Source organism: Marmota flaviventris, chromosome 4, assembly GCF_047511675.1.
Source record: "Marmota flaviventris isolate mMarFla1 chromosome 4, mMarFla1.hap1, whole genome shotgun sequence".
NCBI classification, from domain to species: Eukaryota; Metazoa; Chordata; class Mammalia; order Rodentia; family Sciuridae; genus Marmota; species Marmota flaviventris.
Window position 1 is genome coordinate 135900770 of NC_092501.1, and position 15601 is coordinate 135916370.

General features: G+C 37.8%; 1 protein-coding gene across 1 annotated transcript in view; it reads left to right on the top strand.

Moving 5' to 3' along the window:
- The first annotated feature begins 1257 nt into the window (after positions 1 to 1257).
- The window catches only part of Spart (spartin), a 60542-nt gene continuing 46198 nt past the window's right edge, over positions 1258 to 15601 (top strand). Inside the window, exon 1 of the mRNA XM_071611540.1 lies at positions 1258 to 1303. The gene's annotated coding sequence lies outside the window, so the exon portion shown is untranslated. The remainder of the gene's footprint in view (positions 1304 to 15601) is intronic.

The window sequence follows — 15601 nt, forward strand, 5'->3', positions numbered from 1 at the left end:
TATCACGCTAGGTATGGAAATGCATGCTTTATGATGGGTTTAAACCTTTGTAAGAAAAGAGTCAAGAGAACAGAGAAATCCATAGGTAACTGATAAGGGATAGGTGGAAAGTGCCTTGACGTGAAGAAGAAAAAAACATGATTATCATCATGACTTTCTGATAATAGACAAATAGTAGAGGGGAGAAAAGATTGCCTGCGGTGCATCTTGGCTTTAAGGGGTTTGAAGATGATACACACTACAGATGTATGCATCTCCGTGGGAGCTACGATAAACAGTAGTAGTTGGTTCTCTAAGCATGCCAGATCCACAGCATCAGTACCACTTGGAATGGGTTAGAAACATTCATTCTAAGGTTCCACTTTACCCACCAAATTAGAAACTTGAGGTGGGGCCCAGCAATATGTGTTTTAACAAATCTTTCACGTGATTCTAATGCCCTGATTGTGAACAACTGGAGAAGTGTGTCAATTAGCTTTTCATTTCCGTGCTCAAAATCCACATCTGTGAGGTGTGTGTGTGTGTGTTTAAAATTGTTTTAAAATAGATGTTAACCTTTACATTTTTTTCTCGTTTGAACTCAGTTGTGTTAGTGAAGGAAATAATAAGCAGAAACAGGATCACTAAATAGCAATAAGTGGTTTAAAATGATAGTAAAAGGACAACAGGAAAATACACAAATATGTCATTTTAAATTTTATTTTTCTTAACAGCTGAGGGTAAGCCCCTTGAAATTCTGTTGATGTGAAAGTCAAATTTGTTTTAATTTGGAAGCGCTCTTTGGCACATCTGTTGCTACCTTCTCAATTTCCAGATGAGGAATTTGAACAGGGTAAGGTTTTACTGACTTGCTAAGCTTAAACAGCAAATTGGTGATCCTGGGTCTGAGTAAAGAGATCTCAGGTAAAAGTTGAAGTTGAGTAGATATTCTTGACTTGGGCGTGGCAGGGGGGCAGATAAAATGCTTAACTACCCTTTATTTTATATACTTTTATGATTCCTTTAAACTATTTTCCCAGTCACTTGACTCCTGCCAGAGGCTGGTGCTGAGACACGTCTCACTAGAGGAACACATGTTCTCTCCGGAGGTGACAGGCCAGCAGAGGGATCAGGGCAGCAGACAGGGCCCCAGCTGCAAGGCTGCCTCTGCCAGGCGAATGAAAGAGCCTTTTCACTCCCGGTTTCCTCCCTCCTCCACACCAAGCACGGCACCAACAACCAGCCCCCACCTTCCCTCTGTGAACACATTCTTCAATTCTGGAAGGAAATCATACTCGAGTTGGCCAGGAAGGATTGCTTTTGAGTGAGTAAAGGGATAAACTTATTGTCATTATTCACCATTATTGATTTATTTATGCTCTCTATCCCTCCTTCTTTCAAGGGTATTGGTGGGGTGGGGGGTGGCCTTTATTTTTAAGGGCTGTTCTCAGTCCCATCATCCTCTGCCAGGTCTCTATATCTCCAGAAGGTGAGAGTGAGGAGAGTCAATCCTGGATCCCGTCTTCATTGTTTCTCCAGTGCCAAGTTCACTGCCTTGAACACAATGTAGGCTTCATAAGTACTTGGTGAGCTCCTGAGTAATTGTGAGAAATCAGGAGGGAAAATGGCAATGGAAATTATAGGGGAAATTCTCTTGTTTTGTTGCATAAAAGTGGTAGTTCCTGAGAATAGAATCCTTTGTCTTTACTCTTAGAAGTAAAGATAATGAGAAGGTGTGGAATCATGGTAATGTCACCGATCTCTGTGTTTCTGGGCAAAGAAATCTTCCCAGATTTCCTTGGAGGAAAGTGTCTTGGGTTTGAAGACCCTTCAAACCAGAATCCAGATATTGGTCATAGCTGGCAGTCATGGTTAAATGAAAAATAAACCCTAACAAAAGGGCTTGATGAAATAATAGCAAGATTGGAGGCAAAATTATGTTCTATGTCATCTTAGAATTGAGGGGTCTACTAATACTAAGACAGATTTTGATCTATAATAATGAGGCTATCACACTAAAATGTCAGCCTTAGGATACTTAGGAATAAATTGCAGTACTCCTAACAATGCTGCTTTTTTTTTTTTTTTTACTATATCTTATTCTATAGCTATTAAGAGACTAAGTGAATTAATACAATAGTTTTTATTCTGTCTGGGCCTCTTGCTGTTTAAAGTATTAATGAAGAATGAAGGGGATGAGATATTTTCGAGAAAAAAAGCAGGAAGTAAATATCATCTGATTTAGAAAAGTGTAGAAGTATTCAAAGGCAAAAATTCTGAAATTTTCTCTGTCCTTTTAAAACAATTTTTTTTCTTTTTCTTTTTTCTTTTTATTGAAATATGGTCTCACTATGTTGCCCAGACTGGCTTTGAACTCCTAGGCCACATGATCCTCCCACCTCAACCTCCTGAGCAGCATGCGTCACTGCCCCCATCTTGTCCTTTTCTTGATGGCTTTTCTGCCTCAAAACTTTCTGGATTGGTTTGAGTTCACATGAATCTCCTATCAGCTTGATCAGAGAGGAAACTTGCCTTTGTTGTGTATTCCTGCATCCTCAGAAGCTAATATAGTGGCTAACATATTGCAAATTAGAAGGGAGAAAGGAACAAACAAACAAACAAATAATTCATTTCTTGTTAACATGTTTAAAACATTCCTAACAGGGGCTGGGGTTGTGGCTCAGTGGTAGAGAGATTGCCTAGCATTGGGTTCGATCCTCAGCACCACATTAAAATAAAGGTATTGTGTTCTCTACAACTAAAAAAATTTATTAAAAAAATATTCCTAACTGATCATTTCCATGAAAGAAATATGATAAGCCTGAAAGTTTTATAGTTATGAATATTAACCAGTAGCAAAAGTTTATGGGCATTAATGTATGTATCTTGACTCCTTTTCTTGTTTGTAATTTTTAAACCTAAAGCCTGTTACAATGAGAAGAGGGGAGATACAAATAAATCACGCATCTTAATTTTGTGGAGGCAAATGATTATCCATTCTCTTTCTAAGGATACTTTCATTTTTTAAAAGCTTAGGAAAAAATAATTTTAATATTTGTGACTGTTATACATTTGGGCTAAAAGATCTTTCAAATATATTTTATTTGAACTGGATCCTGGTATAGATGACTATAGGATCACATTCTTACATGAGTACATGTTACCAGAAAAGTAGAAGCTCTGCTTCCCAACAGGGCTGAGAAACATTGTCATCTGCCCCCTCGTTTGTTCTCAGATCCCCTTTCCAAGAGGAATTTACAGGACATTTTTCCTTCATATTAAACTACTTTAAACAAAGCAATTTAAAAAGATACATGTTGTAGGTTTTTAGCCTTTTAAGAGTAATATGTTTTCAGAACTCAACTGCACCCAAAATTCCATCTGGAAACTATTATAGATGGAGTCACTGCTTTGCACATAATATTTGATGCATTCATTGACATTGCCAATATAGAAAATTTCTGTGTGGGCAGGCAGTTGAAGAGGGGGAGGAAATAGATTACTAAGAGGCTGGAGGGGAGCAAGTCACATAAAGGTGGTAGTGAAGGTTATTGTGGTGCTAGTGGTGACAGTAGTGGGATAAATTTACTGGAGCCATAGAACAGGTTCTATGGAATTTGTGGCATTTCAGAGAGATCTAGAAAGCAAAGAGCTGAGGAATGCAAGGTTTGCTCTGGAACAGCTGAGGCATTATATGGACGGGGCAGACACCATATAGAGAGAAGGAAGAGAGGCAAGGCTGATTTGAAAGTCAGACCAGATTTTATGGAAACCTCAAATGCCCTTCTAAAGCTATTAGATTTATTTTCCAGACAGTATGGAGTCATTAAAGGCTTTTAAGCAAGAGAGTGAGGTGAACAGATTGTGTTTTAGAAAACACTGCTCACAGATGGAGAAAGGATTCAATTAGAGAGATCAGTGAGAGGAGACTATTGCAGAAATCCAAGTAAGAAATGACAAGTCTGATAGAGCAGTGGTCATGGCATGTTTGAAGACAGTTTGAAAGTCGAATACACAGGATTTGACAGCTAGTTCTGTGTGGAAAGAGATGAGGAGACCTAAAGATGAGCTCTTACTGCCAACACAGCTGAGTACTCTGGTGCAGGCTTTAGCCCATTCGTACAATCCACAAATATTTTTTTTTTGTAGAAATAAAATATTGCAACAAGTAAAATCATTATATGCTCAATAGAGAAATGGGTTGATAACAATGGGTGGGTCGCAGTAGAAGAAATATATGAAGAGATGCTTGGCTTTCCAAAGGATTGAAAATTTTGCATTAAAACAAAATAAAAACTTCTGGGGGGGGGGAGTCTAACAGATTGATAAAAATGAAAAATAATAACTTTATATCCCAATTTTATAAACTAGAATACACAACACACACATAAACACACCCACTAGACAGTAGGACAAATGGTAAATATATACATCAAACTGCTAATGGCTTTCCCTAGACAATGGGGTTATAGGTTTGGTGAGTTTCACTTAATTCTTTGTGCTTTTTAAAAATTTTTGTATACTTTTTTATTCATTCTGTGTTGCTTCTCTAAGGTAAAATTAACCAATACTACTGTTATTACTTTGGGAAAAAAATGAAAAATAGCATTAAGTTTAGAAGGCATGAGAGAAGAGCATCCCTGGCAGTGGAGGGGTATATGGAAAGGGAATGGACACAGGGAGTGTTGATGGGAGTCACTGTTCAGTATCACACAGCATCAATAATCAGGCAGATTGCAATGGTGGTTACATGAGTCTAAATGCAATCTATTAAATTTCAGAGTACATATCCCTCTCCCTCAAAAAAATTTTTTTTAAAGAACATGTGAAAACTGGAAAACTCCAAATAAGGTCCCTAGTTTAGTTACTAGTTCTGTATCAAGGCAAATTTCCTGGTTTTTGACAATGTCTACTGGTTATGTGAGATGTTATCTTTGAGAAAAGCTGGGTGAAGGGTATACAAAATTATTGTTTTTGTATCTTCTTATAATCTTTAGATCCAAATAAAAAATAGGCAGGAGCACTATCACAGCTGATACACTGGAACATGCCCATTTAGACATGCTAAGACAGGGCTGCCTCAAAGCTGCCTGATAATTTAGAGTAAGCTACTGTATGTTAATGTTATTTTAAAGCTATCTTGAGCATTGATCTAATTTCAGGCCAATATCAAAAGAATGTGACCAACGTCACAAGCTGAAACAACTGGGACATTCACGCTACAATCTGTCTCAGTCAATACAAATTCTAAATCTGTGTGGGGGATGGGGAGAAAATCAAGCAGAGGCAGAGAAAATTCAGAAAAGAAAGGAGAGAGCCATGAGGCAGCAGTTCAACATTTCTGTGTGGGCATTGGAGATGAGGGGGCGGGGAGGGACCTATTTAACATGACACATAACTTATTTCCAGATATTTGGAAAGAGAATTTACTTTCATTAAAATACTTCCATTAAAAAAAGTAATAAGGGAAAAATTAAATCAACTAAAAGTATTTTGGGTTCTTATTGCCTTCAGGAAAAGAAACTCTAATTTAAAAAAAAAAATCTCATTAATAATCTTTAGATTTATCCTATTCTTATAGACCCTCTGACATATAAGGACAACTTGAAGTCCTATGCTTCTGAAATTGTGATGCATCCCATAAATACATAATCTCAAGCCCTACCCCAGACCTATTCAATCTGACTCTGTATTTTTTTTAATCTTTTTATTAGTTGCTCAAAACATTACAATGATCTTGACATATCATACATTTGATTCAAATGGGGTACGTAATCTTAATCTTATTTTTCCACGTGTACAGATTGCAGGATCACATTGGTTATACAGCCACGTTTATACACAGGGCCGTACTAGTGTCTATTGTATTTTGCTGCCCTTCTATCGCCCCCTCCCCTCCCCTCCCCTCCCCTCTTTCTGCCCAATCTACTGTGACATGTTTCTCTCTCTCTTTTTTCTTCCCCCTCACACCATCTTATATGTAATCTTGCATAACAATGAGGGTCTCCCACCATCTTCCGTGCAATTCCCCTTCTCTCTCCCATTCCCACGCACCTCTCGTCCCTGTTTAATGGTAATCTTCTTCTCATTCTCTTCCTCCCTGCTCTGTTTTGAGTCCCACCCCCCCTCCTTATATCAAAGAAGACATTCTGCATTTGTTTTTTTAGGGATTGGCTAGCTTCACTTAGCATAATCTGCTCTAATACCATCCATTTCCCTGCAAATGCCGTGATTTTGTTGTTTTTTAGTGCTGAGTAATATTCCACTGTATATAAATGCCACATTTTTTTTATCCATTCATCTATTGAAGGGCATCTGGGTTGGCTCCACAGTCTAGCTATTGTGAATTGTGCTGCTATGAACATTGATGTAGCTGTGTCCCTGTTGTATGCTCTTTTTAGATCTTTTGGGTATAGTTTTTAAAGAGTATTCAAGGTATGCACATTAAAGTACCGGAAACTCTGACTAGTTAAGTTTGCCTTTCCACCACAATAATCATCACCAACAGAAAATTAATTCATACAAAGGACAATTATTGACAGTACTTTGGAAAATAACCTCACATAACTAAAACAAGAAGTGAAATAACATTAATTTTTAAAAATTAATGTTATTTAATGTTATTAAAAATACTTTCTATGGAAGTATTTTAATGAAAGTAAATTCTCATTTTGAAATCTCATTTTGAAAGAAGTCTTCCTTCTCTGCATTATGATCTGCTTTGTTGCTGCTGCTTTGGGGCCAGCAGCTGAGAGGCAGCAGGTGGTGGGGCTGTGGGCTATTTCAGGCACCAAGCAACCTCTGTGGGTGAGCTTTCCAGAGGGGCAGAATGAACACCTGTGGCCCACACAACTTCCACCTGTCCAAGGCCTTGAGCTTCTTTGCACTGTGGTATGGAAGTTAACCAAGAAAAGCTGGACGCACAGAGAGTCCCAAAGCAGGGAATAGAAGTAGATATTCTAAATCTCAAGATATGTCCCTAACTGACAGTAATGTCCCTTTCAGAATGTGGTACTGGAACGTATTGGTTTTTTTCTATAACTGAGTCACTGGTGGTTAGGTTTTCTAACAGAAATGTAGTGAATTTATTGGTCTTGGTTTTGACTCATGAGATGTGGATTTACCTATGCCCCTTCAAAACAGGTCACTTCTCTGAATCTCTGATTCTTCTTTTATACTAATGGACACTGTTTGCCATATATCCAGTGAGGCTAGAGTGATAATAATGCCTATCTAAAATGGATTGCACATGGTAATATTTACACAGCATGCTGTAAACCTTGAAACATCATACAAGCATATGATATTTTTATTATTGTCATAATATTGAAAATTGATCTTAAAATCAAAGAGCAAAAATATCAATTGTGAATATCTTTGAATAATCAGTATAGCTTGCTATTTTAGTAAGCTTTTCATCCCTGTGACCAAAAGGCCTGACTGAACAACATAGAGGAGGGAAAGATTACTCGGGGCTCACGGCTTTAGAGGCCAGTCCTTAGACAGCTGACTCCACAGCTCTGGGCCTGAGATAGGGAAAGGTAAAAGGGCATGGCAAGGAAAAGCGACTCAGGATATGGCCACCAGAAAGCAGAGAGAGCTTTGCTTACCAGAGACAAAATATAAACCCCCAAGGCATGCCCCCAGTGACCTACCTTATCCACCCACACCCTACCTGCCTACAGTTACTACCTCGGTTAATCCATTAAGACTCTCATAACCCAATTCATGCATTGGCTAACACATGAGCTTTTGGGGGACACCTCATTTCTAAATCATGACACTTGCTTACTCTAATAATGTTGTACTATGATTTTGTAAGTAAATAATAGTGATAAATATTTATAGTAAAGTTTAGAAAGTTGCAGGACTAACAGAGAAGGTAAAATATACGGTAACTTGACATCTAAGAAGCTCCGTGAACACCCTCACATTTACTCCCCAGGTCTGTTTTCCTCCAGGACTGAATTCTTAAAAGCCCTTGAAACTTAAAATATTATGTCTAGGTGACTAATGCCTGCTTTGCTGGCTTACATGATGCATTTTCTTTAGACAAGATAAAGGCAAGGGAAAATATTGTTAGGGATTTATGATGTAAGTATATTCCAAACATTATCTATTCGCAGCTGACATCAACCTAGTCCTGAGGACCACACCATGGTAACCCTCCCCATGCTCCATGATTAAGAGAATGGTGCTTAGCAGGCTGCTGTCACCCCACCACCATCACCGAAACACACACACACACACACACACACACACACACACACGCTTCTCAGGTTCACTGTTTACAAAGATTCCTTTAAAAGGAAGAGCCCAAGCCCCCAAAAGCATGCCTTACTCTTAAACACCTGTGCTCCTTCTCCCTTTGAGCTGGTGTCCTGCTCTATTGCCTGCTTTTCTAAATAAATCTCTTTACTTTCTTAAATAAATCTTTGTGCCTCTTTTGACAAGTTCTACAATCTCTTTCTGTGGAATAAGTCAAGAACCTTCCAGGACTGAGTTGATATCCACTCCCTTCTGGGAGACCTTCTTGGACCCTTCTCTGGTGACAGCACGGTTCCACCTAATATTTGCATTACAGTTAGTTTTTGAAATGAACCACAGTTCCTTTTGGCAGTGCTTGTGCTTAAGAACTTTATGGTTCTGTAATTCAGAACTTGGATTTTCGTAGAGAGTTCAGAAATATTACCCTTAAAGAGACATATCTTCTTTTAACCAGTTGAGGTTGTTTTGAATGTGTTTTGTTCCCAAAAGTTTGAGGTAATACAACTGGCAAACATCATTCAGAAGATTGGGATAGAAACATGTATATTTTGATTTTCTGCCAACTAGAACTAGTTAAACTGGTTGAACTTTAATGTTGAAACTGATCTAGACAACTTTGCTATGGTTTGCTACAGGCAATTGCTGCATTGTGAATTTTAGCTCCAAGATAGTGTATGCCTAATTTGAGTAGTAGAGAAATACAAAAACTCTCATGACATTTCTAGGCAGAGTTGTCCGACCATTACAGATCTCTTAAGTTATTATGGAACTCTCAGAGCCCATGTGGCATCTCAAAAGGTTCTCTATGGAGTTATCAACAACCACCAAGAAAAGGAAAGGGTCATTTTGCATTGAAAGTCATGACTACACTAATATATAATACAGTCTAACCCTTGATGTGAAAAATTCAGAGCTTGGAAGGGTGAGGAGGCAGGAGAAAAAGAATTCTTACCCTACTCATGCAATAAACTTATTTGGCAAGTTGATTCTCATATATAGATAGTGTGTATGGCAAAACATATGCCTTCAAAGATTTTCCAAAATCTGTAAAACCATGGTAGAGAGGAAAACCTCTAGGGTGGTTGAATCTTAGAGTGAAATGAGGTGCTATGTATACCATGTGCCTAGCACAGTGCTAGGGAGATATTGATAAAATGTGAGTTCTCTTTCTTCCTCCTTGCCCATATGTCTAATCCTCCTTTTCCCTATCTCAGGCAATACATAATGTCACATTCATTTGCTTTGTCACCCAAATCTAGAAGACCCCCTAACTGTCTTTCTTGCCACCTTTCCTCCCCACTCTCCAACTCCAACAAACCTACTAGGGTGAATAAATCTCATCATTCTGGGGCAGCTGAATTAATTTTATGTTTCCCTAAAGAAAAAAGATCAAAAATTAAAATTTTAAGTTTTAGGAAAAAAATCATGTTAATTTGCTCACATGATAATAGTTGTAAAATTGCTACCATTTCTTTAGTATTTACTAACATTCAAAGAGTATTTATTTAAATTCAACAACATAGTCTGTTAAATGTTTCAGGCACTATCCTAAGTACTTTAAATAAAAAAAGAAATATTATGAAGCAGTTAGTTACAGTTTTTACCAATGAGAAACCAGTGCAGTGGCACAGCGGCTAGATACAGTAAAATTGCCCAAGGTCACAGAGACAAATAATGGCAGACAGAATTTTAACGCAGGCAGCTGACTCCAGGATTGGTGATTTGCTACCTCCCTTGGGGTACAGAGCTTTGCATACATTATCTTATTTAATCCTAAATTGAGGTGTCTATGAAAAAATCGTTGCTATTCCAATTACACCATGTTGGGAACTGAAACTTTGAGAGTAAGTGATTAGCTTAAGTTCAAGTAGGTAGTAGTCAATCCTGCCAGGATTCAAATACAGGTTTGTCTGATAGTCCATAATGTTAAGTATTTGTCTACTATTAGGGTAACTTGAAGAGGCCACCCCTGTCCTTGACAAAATTACTCTTTTACTAAGATGTTTTAGATTTTTCTATAATATATTACCTGTTAGGATAACCAATTATAAGACATTGTGATATAAAAGATCATGCTCAAGATTTAAAATCAAAGACTCCAGTTTAAATTATAACTCTTACTAGCCGCAAGACCTTGACTATTCTATTTAATGTGAATAAACCCCACTCCATATTGTTTTGAGGGAATTTGAAGATAATATGTTTGTAGTGAGCATACAGTGTTCAATACAACATTAATTTCAAAAAATTACAGGTCTGAAAATAGTCTTTGGGACAAGTCTCAGGTTTTTGCTGTGGGGTTTGGGACTTTCTGAACTTTCTTTTCATTTCATCTAAGGTTAGCCACTTTATACGTTCATGCGAATGGGTTGTGAAAAAAAATGATGAAATAAAACTGAAGGTTTTCCACTTGGTTTGGAAAAATGATATTTATTACTATTGCACCAATTTTAGTTTTTTAGAAAATTATTTTAATCTAAAAGGGTTACTTAAATTCCCAAAGTTCTTAACTTATTCTGATGGAATATTTATAAACTTGGCAGAGTAAGTTTAATATATATATATATATGTATTTTCCATGGACTGTTTAAAACTGAATTTTGTTAGCATTTTAATATCTCTTTAGTGCTGCATAAGAAGCACCCTGCTGTTATAATCAAGCCTTGCAACTAAATAGAGTTCAATGATGCTTAGTTATGCAACACTGGGACACCTCAGGGGCTTGTCTGCATATAAATTAAACTAAGGAAAAATCTTGGGTGGAAGAATTAGCTCTTTTAAAAGAAACAAGCCATAAAGAGATGATAAGTGTTTGAGGAGATAGATATGTTTAATGAGATTTTCACATCACACAATGTGCACATGTATAGAACACTACACAGCACCCCATTAGTGTGTACAATTATTATCATTTTATGTATCAGTTAAAATAAATTAAATTTAAATTAAAAAAAAACAAAATTCTCAATACCTACTTCTATCCTAAATTTAAAATTCTAAAATAGTCATGTCTTCTTTTAGTTGGTAAGAGCAATACCAATTATTCAAGCCAAATGAAGCTATTGAGGAAAAAAAAATGTAAATGCCAGTTTGATTTCTCATCCTCGTGGCAATAAATCTTTGCAGCAGTGTTAAAAAGATACAAGATTTTTTTGTTTGCTTGCTTGTGTACAAAGTATATTCACACCAATTTGTGTCTTCATTCATGTACTTTGGATAATGATGACCATCACATTCCACCATCATTTCTAACCCCATGCCCCCTCCTTCCCTTCCCACTCCTCTGCCCTATCCAGAGTTCGTCTATTCTTCCCCATGCTTCCCCTTCATACTCATGAATCAGCCTCCTTATATCAGAGAAAACATTTGGCATTTGGTTTTTTGGAGATTGGCTAACTTCACTTAACATTATCTCCTCCAACTCCATCCATTTACCTGTAAATGCCATGATTTTATTCTATTTTATTGCTGAGTAATATTCCATTGTGTATAAATGCCACATTTTTTAATCCATTCATCTACTGAAGGACATCTAGGTTGGTTCCACAATTTAGCTATTGTGAATTGTGCTGCTATAAACATTGATGTGGCTGTGTCCCTATTGTATGCTGTTTTTAAGTCCTTTGGGTATAGATGGAGGAGAGAGAGATAGCTGGGCCAAATGGTGGTTCCATTCCCAACTTTCCAAGGAACTTCCATACTGCTTTCCATATTGACTGCATCAGTTTGTAGTCCTATCAACAATGTATGACTGTGCCTTTTTCCCCACATCCTCGCCACTTATTGTTGTTTATATTCATAATAGCTGCAATAGAGATACATGTTTTTAATGCTCTAGGAAAAATAACTTTTTTTTTGAGGTACTATGGATTGAATCCAGGGGTAAGCTACAACTCCAACTCATTTTATTTTAATTATGTTTGAGACAGGACCTCCCTGAATTGCCCAGGCTGGCCTCAATCTGCTGATCCTCTTCCTTTAGCCTCCCACGTAGTAGGGATTACGGGTATGGACCACTATACCTGGCTAGAATTTTATTTAAAAAAAAAAAAAAAACACTAGCAATTAGAAACTCAAACATGCAAAAAAAGACTGAGAAATGCAGACTGTTCAGGAATATGATTTAATAAAAAAGAATTTCTGGGAATAGTCATTTGAATTTTTTTATTGTAAAGATGCAACCCTTTAAGTATTTTTTAACCAAGTCTTATAAAATAGTAGGTTTTCTTTTTTCTAAGAACAGTATCTTAACTTATGAACTCTTTGAGCTGATGCACTTGTTGAGTGTTGGGTTTCTGGTCATCATCTCTAACATTTTATTTGAGCAATCAGGCTCAGATGGGCCAGCCCCAAGTCCTGGTGATGGAATTTCTGCATCTAGATCTTTCCATTAAACTGCCTGCATATTGCCAGAAAAGCACTAGATGTTCTGGAATAAGAACCCTCCCCCGACCACCTTGGTCCCCCAGATAATCAAGGATGTCCAATTATGAAGTTGTGTTATGCAGTGGATTTTATCAGCAATCTTTCACTTCTTCACATATATTTCTTCTTGGCCGCCCCAGTAAATTAGCTACACAAGAATGAGAAGGAGGTAGTGTTTGGTGTTATAGCTAACCAGCAGTAAAGATATTCTCTCCTCTTTGTTGTTGTTTTATTTTGAGACAGGACCTTACTAAATTGCCGAGGCTGGCTTTGAACTTGTGATCCTCCTGCCTCAGCCTCCCAAGATGCTGGGATTTCAGGAATGAGCCATTGCATACAGCTTTCTCTTTGTTCTTGTAATCAGAAATTATAAGGACTTGGAAAGCTTTTATAAGTATATATAGACTACATAAATATAACCCTATTCTAATAATACAGAAAATCTAACCACTTTGTTTTATCAAGGGGTTCTTTCACATTCCACTTATAAAATCCTTCTATTAAAAAAATAAAAGCAGTGTTTAAGCAGAAGATCTGTGGTATGACTCACTGCAAAGCCACACATATAGAGTGGGACACTTCCTCTGATTCCTCTGTCTCAGTAGAATCCCCACCAGGGTCTCAAGGCCTTTCTCTAAGTTGGCCACTCCTGCACATTCTTCTGAGAAAACTACTCAGTTTTCATCAACTCACCTTGTACCAACAAAGAAATCTCACTTGTCAGATCTAATTTTTGCTCCCTCAGGTCTCCTGGTGGTGATATCTATCACTGTGCAAGGAGCCTGGATAGCAAAACTTCCATTCATGCACCTACCTCCTCAGGAAGCAGGTCCCAAATGAGGACCATCCATATTCCCAAGAATAAAACTATTAGCTATCCTTAGGGGTAAGAGCAGGAGTGTCCACACTCTGCCCCCTATCAAGGAGGATAATGGTGATCCAAACCCACCATACCCCAGAGCATAAACAACTCTGAGAATCTGTGTTAGAGCTTGAAGTTGGCATGTCCTCAAGGCTCCTGTGATGTGGAGTTCACTCTGCCATGATAACTTTATACAAAGCATGTGTTGGGAACCCATATACCCAGTTCTGTTCTAAATGCCATTTTAATTCCATTATAGAGCAAAAGTTTGATACACAGCAGGTTCTTAATAAATATCATTTGAATGACTGAATGGATACAATCCTAAAAAGCAGACTTAATTTCTCTCAAGATGGTTTATTGGAAATATGTCTTCTTTGACTTTGACCTCTTTCTCTTTACCTCCATTTTCTATCCTTAGCTCCAGTTACTCCTTTAGTTATTATTTAAAGAAGACTGAAACAGAAAATTATTTTATTATGAACAAAGAGGATGTAAAAAAATAAATCCACATTGACTAGAACTGGCAGTAAAGGGGACACCCCCCCCCACACACACACCCACACCCACACACACACAGTGAAGGAGTGAGTCAGGGCCTTCCCAGACCACACTCAGGCTGGGTGATTCAATAGGAGGATTCCCAGGACTTAGAAAAACTATTATACTCACAGTCACAGTTTATTAAACAAAAGAATACAAATTAACATTAGCAGCAGGAAATGGTGTGGGGGGCAAAGTACACAGAATCCAAATGCAAATCCAAGGAATCCTTTCCCAAAGTGATTAGCTTTTCTAGACAAGATGTGTGAAGGGTTGCTAACCAGGGAAGGCCAACTAACTGGGCCTTAATGTTCAGGGATTTTACTGGGAGTCAGTCATGTAGGCCTACATTGCCTGTTATGATTGACTGAGCAACTCAGACTCTAGAACCTGAGAGCAAAACAGGTGTCCTCCATAGATTACCTTTTAACATAAATTATCTGATAAAATTGGTACTGCATGGCCCAAGGCCTCAGGCATAAGGCACACAAAGCTCTCTTATCAGAGAGACTATTCCAAGGGTCAGAGCTCATTTCCCAGGAGCTGGCCAATGGCCAATCCTGGAGACAGGCTTCTCATGAGCTGAGCAGGGTCTGAGCAGTTTAGGTCTATTCAGTTGTTAACCTTGACCTGCACAGAAAGATTATTGTTTTAAGGCAGTCATGGGCACGGTCAGAATCTTATAATAAAGAAAAAACCTTCTTTATGCTTCTTTTGCTATACTTTTCTACCTTCAAAGGACATCAAATAGATGTCTTTGGTCAACTAATTGGCAGATTAAAACATGACACAGTTCAGTTTTTCTTTTAATGGCATGATTCAAAAGGGACGAATAGACTGTAGTCAACCAGCGCTTCAACCTGCTGAAACTATGTAACCCAGATATCATCTAAACTCATTCCACTTCATAAAATCTAGATAAAATCTGTGAGAAAGAAAAACAGTACCCTGTGACATCTGAGAGCAGGCCTCATACTATTGACCAGGTTTTGGCATTGCCGGGGGCTGGCCTGTTATTTAAAGCTAGGCTTTGGGGTTATCCTATTGAACATAACAGCTGAATAGAACGTGCACATCAGACAAAGCTCCTCTGTGACTATGAAGGATTAAGACAAAAACATAACCACTCTAAAATGGTGTCTGAACAGGGAGCATAAATGTTGTACCATGTACAAAAACAGCCAAACATTCCCCTATCCTGGCTAATATGAATGACTTCTTACTGACAGTTTTAGTGTTTTAGTCCTCTCTCCTTATAGATGAGATTTATTAAGAGCCTCAATTGTATAATTATCTCTACTTCCTGACAGCACCCAATTTAGAGCAAAGTCCTTCTTCCATAAACCCACTCCCAAAATCAATTAACACAGGCCCAAGTCCCATAAGTCCTTCCCAACAACTTCTTAATGAAATGTCTCATAGCTCCACTGCTGTGTGTTTTACCTTGCTTCAATGACTAATAAACATGAGTTTTTCAAACTTCAGGTATGTTGTTGGGTCTTTGATCAGAGGGCATTGCATTTG